Source organism: Ursus maritimus, unplaced genomic scaffold (assembly GCF_017311325.1).
Source record: "Ursus maritimus isolate PB19 unplaced genomic scaffold, ASM1731132v1 scaffold_13, whole genome shotgun sequence".
Taxonomy (NCBI): Eukaryota; Metazoa; Chordata; class Mammalia; order Carnivora; family Ursidae; genus Ursus; species Ursus maritimus.
In genome coordinates this window covers 48,616,796-48,622,225 of record NW_024423675.1, presented here as the reverse complement: position 1 = coordinate 48,622,225, position 5,430 = coordinate 48,616,796, and positions in this window count along the sequence as shown.

Genomic DNA, 5,430 nt, shown 5'->3' with positions numbered 1-5,430 from the left:
CGGGGCGGGGCGGGGCGGAGCGGGGCGGGGCGGGGTCTGCGGCGGGCGCGCCCCCCGGGACCCGCGACCGCGAGCGCCCGGCGACCTGCGCGGGCGGGGCGGCGTTGGCGGGCCCTAGCGGCGGCCGCGGCCGGGCGGCGTGGCGTCAGCTCTTTCGTCATCTCCGTCATTCTGCTCCTGCGTTCGCGGGGCCCCGGGAGAGCCGGCCGGGGCGCCCCCTAGGCGTTCTGTGGGTGGGAGGCCTCCGAGTGCGACCGGGCTGGGGAAGCGCGCGGCGCGCTGTGGAGCCGCGGCGGGTGGCATCTGCGGGGCGGAGAAGGAGCATGGGGCCGGCGGGAGGCCGGGAAACCTGCCCTGACGGAGGGGACCCCAGTGGGGACAAACGTCGCAGCCGGGGGGGATCGTGGCGGAGGTGGTTCCCGCTGGCCAAGGCGGGTGCTGCGTGCGGAGGGACCTGTGGAGGCCTGGACGTGGGGTGTAAACCCGCGCGCCGGGGGCTTCCGAGTGACTCTTTATTTTGAACCCAACTGGATATTTACTGATAGACTATTTATCACTATGAACTTACCTTATAAATTCTGTTCCAGCGGATGGACTGCCCTGTGCTCCTCCTCCACAGGAGATTTATAAATAGCACGTCAATATATAATACAACAGGACAGACGGTGAACTTTGGACAAGAGGTTTATAAATAAAAGGTTATAAAGGGGTGTCAGATAACTGTTTCTGCTTCAAGATTGCGTTCAGCTTCAAAACAAATCGTTCTGAGTTTGGAAGCAAAACCTGGTGTGTAACTTAATACTAATCTTCTGAGGGTTAAACTGACATTGCCCTTTTACTTATTTTTTTTCCTACCGTACAATACCGGAGCTTAATGGAAGGAAAATAAATATGAACTGGATTCCCTCTGCCTTCCAGTAAATGTTGTCACAGTGAAGTTGCCTCAGTCTGTGGGCAGCATTTTTTTTTTTTTTTAAATCGTGATCACATTTCAGCCAACCAGATGCAGGGTCAGAGTATGAAAAGACAACATAGGTATTTCCTGTGGATCCATTTAAAACAGGTGTCCTCTCCAAATAGTCTCTGAGTCAGTGAATGTGGAGTGAGGGGGCAGGGAAAGCAGAGTGTTAGAGATAAAGAGAAAGTAGCAACTCCTAAAATGTTTTCCTGAAATTTTCCTATCAAACTCTAAACCAAAATAGAGAGACCATTAGTTTTTTTAATTGGCCTTATAATTATGTCACTAGAAATTGATGTCACAAAAATCAAGATAATTCTATGATTCGACTAGCATAAAACTATTCATTGTCAATAATTGTAGTTTTTGTTCATGTAAAAATTGGGTCTATTTCTTTTTAATTGTCATGTTCATAAGATCGCAGAATTAAAACGTAGATCTACTGAAGATTTTACTAGGTCCTTAATAAAGTTTTACAAGTTAATATGATAGTCTCAAAGTCTGATATACGTTTTAGAAAACCATTAATAAGTTTCTCATCCCCATCAGTACAAAATATAACATTTTCATAAAGCCATTTAAGATTTTAGTCTGTGGTCACTTTCTTTTTAAATAAATAATTATAGCACCCAAATAAGTGTTTGAACCCATTCTCATGGGTTTGCTTTTGTTATTTTGGATTTGACAACTATTATTAAATAATTTGGTAGAGTTGTTTTATTTTGTTTTGTTTTGGGGGGGGGGTGCATATCGGAGAGGCAAAGGGAGAGAGAGAATTCCAAGCAGGCTCCAGGCCCAGGGTGGTGTCCAGTGGGGGGGCTCGATATCACATCCATCTCACAACCCTGAGATCATGACCAGAGTGGAAATCAAGACTTAGATGCTTCACCAACTGAGTCATCCAGGTGCCCCTGGGGTTTTTTTTGTTTTTGTTTTTGTTTTTTTAATGAAACATCTGCATAAACCTTCACTCAAATATTTTATGAGAACATCAGTCCACAATTTCTGGAACTTCTTGTTAACTATTTATTAGCATGTCCAGGTTGCTCTTTTGGCTTTTTATACCATATCTGATAATCTTAGTTATGTTTTAAAGGTATTTTTTGTGAGAAAAATTTACACACAGATTGTGTTTTTACAGTGTAAATAATACAATGGAATATTGCTTTTAAAACTGCATCCAGTAGACATAATTCCTTTTTATGAACTATAATACATTATTTACTGATAAGTATTTACATGATGATTCTGTACTGGAATTAGAGAGTACTGTTTTTCACTGTATAAAAGAAATACGTGCATGTCACTTCTTTAGCCTTTTCATTCTACCACACAAGGAGTGGTGATGGTGGAGAATAGCTTTATCCAGTTGAATTTCATGAAAATATGTTTCCCAAGGGAAGATTTCAAGACCCTGTCTTAATTTCTAGTTACCTTAGTGTTCTTTGATTATTGTAATAGCTCTTAACTCTTAGTCTATACTATATGGGCTGGAGAGACTCTTCCTTAAGAACTTCTAAAAACTGATACAGACTCTTCATCCTTTCTTTTTTCTTTTTCTTTCTTTCTTCCTCTCTTTCTTTTCTTTCTTTCTTTCTTTCTTTCTTTCTTTCTTTCTTTCTTTCTTTCTTTCTTTCTTTTTCTTTTTCGAAGGAGAGCGTGTCTGACATATTGGTGATGATAATCCTTGCTAGTCTTGGAAACGACAGGGACCCCTGTGTCTCCCTTATGCTGTATTCCAAGTAGCCAACTTTACATAGTCGCGAGTCTTTGCTTAAAAATTCAGGAGGAAGAATTGTACATATGCATATCCTTACAATAGTCAATGTTTCTGCATTTCCTTTGGTTCTGTGTTTGTATTAAATAAGCATTTTCTAATAATATCAATATATTTGAGCAAATGCTTTTCTCCTCTTCACATTTGTCTGAACCACAAGGGTAAAAGTTGAGATGTTTTCCTTGGGCATGAGGAAAATCCCCTCAGTATTGTAGAAAAGACACCTTTGGGTTGCTTATTTTTTCCTTATTATAAAAGCATATGTATGATATTAAAAAAGGAAAATTAAAATAAAAATTACCCCTGCTCTCATCAACCAGAGAAAACACTACAAACATTTCAGCACATACTGGCCAGTCTCTTTACAATACATACATAGCTACTTGTGACACACTATGTAGCAATTTGTATCAAGCCGACTTTTATTTAATAAGAATATCCTCTTACTATTTAAAACTCTATAAAATCATGCTTAATGATTGCATAGCATGATGTTATATGAATATATATTTTTCTTAAACTTTTCTCTGGTTTTGGACATTTAGGTTGTTTCCAGTTTTTTGGGGTTTTTTTGGTTTTTTTTGTCATTGTAAGTAGAGTGTAATGTCTGCATTTTGAATTAAGAAAGTCATTTTTAAGAATTATTTATAGCTCAAAACAATGTAAGAAAACACCCTTTTATAATCTAATATGTATATTTCTTTACACATGTTTATATGAACTGACAAAGGAGAGCTCTTTGGCCCAGAGGGCAGTTGGGAAAGATTAAGATCTAAGTAAAAGACGTAGGTAAAAATCATTCTTTTTTCCAGCAATTGATGCTCATTACAGATTTTTAAAATTCCTTTAGATATGAAACACAGTACCAATGCATTGCATTAGTCAGATTTTTTGCTCTAAACCAGGAAGAGTAGTTATTTACAAGTGAAATGAGCAGCAGCCCTTACTGGTTGTGTCGATGTTGTTGGTCGCTGAAGTTTTCACAGATTTAAAAGGGACTGTGTTTTCTATCCAGAGCTCTACTAAATTATGAGATGGCTAAAAACCAAGGATTCTATGGAAAGTCACGGAAAAGCTTCAGAACAAGTAGTGTTGAGATTACACACAAGGCACCGGCTAGATCACATACAGATCTGAGACGTCCCCCTGACTCCCTGAAGTCTGTCGGTGCATTTGCCAGTGACACTGACCCTGCTTGGGACATATCTTTGTGTGTGTGTATCCAGATCCAGCACAACCAGCAGGACTTGGCATAAACCCACTTTAGCAATCCCTCTTCCGGGGCGCCTGGGTGGCTCAGTTGAATGGGCATCAGACTCTTAATTGCAGCTCAGGTCAGGATCTCAGGGTTGTGGGATCAAGCCCTGTGTGGGGCTCCTCGTTCAGCTGGGAGTTTGCTCAAGATCCTCTCTCCCCCTCTGTCCCTTCCCCCACTCCTATGTGCATGGCCGTGTGCTCTCTCTCTCTAAAATAAAGAAATCTTTTTAAAAACTTAAGAAAAATACATACACACATACCTACATACATACATAAAATAAAAAATAAAAACACCCTCCTCAGGACATAGGACGTGGTCTTCCTACTGTGAACAATCCACATAGATGACTTACTGGTGATTCAAATTCTACATGTACTCATTGTGCTCATTATTTCCTTCTCAAAACCTTGCCCCTCTGAAGTGTTCCTAGTCTCTGGGTAGAGCACCAGCATGCTATATTAGAAACGTCAGGATGGAGCCAGATGGCCTAGAGGTGCCAGTCTCCTAATGGTGCTAAAATATTTCTAGAAGTATGGCAAGTAGAAGATAATTCGCTCACCAGAATTCTCGGGGTGGGGACTGCGTGTTGTTAGAAGAAACATTTTCAGAATCAACCTAGGTGGATAGGGTGACAGGGGAATGAGACTATAGCATCTAGAATAACAGTAAATCATTGCTAATATTCTTCTCACCAATGGTGTCAGGGTAATTGCATAGCTTCTGGTTTGCTGAATAAACTATATATAGGAGTTTGGGACTAGAACTCAGTTGCTCTGCGTCATAGAGCTGAGGGGGGGGGGTGCTTTCCTCCCCATAGCCTTCAGCCTCTATTCTAAATAAATACGGAGCAGATATTTAAAGATATCTCAGCGGTCTTAAGCTCAAATCCTTCAGAGGCCACTCGTGTATCATAATTAAGTAAAAGTAGTTGTAAGGTTATAGTGCATAATTTGGTCTTTCAAAAACCAGAGTAAATGCTTAACTAAATGCATTGCAATTCAAAATTTTAAAAATTTGAGTGCCAAAACACACACACACACTCTCTCTCTCTCTCTCACACACACACACACACACACACACACACACACACACACACTGCTCGAGTCAGCTGTAGGTACGACTTTGGAATTATCATTTTGCAAGAGTGCCATGTTAACATCTTACCCAGGGTGTCCAAAACAACACTGCCACTCCCTGGTCCTCATCATCTGTAAAAGTTAAGGCTACTTTGGCTGTATTGGACAACTCTATTCCTTGAAGCAGGATGAAGGAAAATATGAAGATGGGTGAAAAGCGCACATGTACACTGTCCCTTAAGGAAGGTTTATGGAAGAAGATGCCACACGATTCCATCTTGCCTCCTTAGCCAACACTCTTCCACATAGCCGCAGCTGGTGAAAGCAGCCTCCATTCTGGTTGGCCATGTGCCCAGCCCCA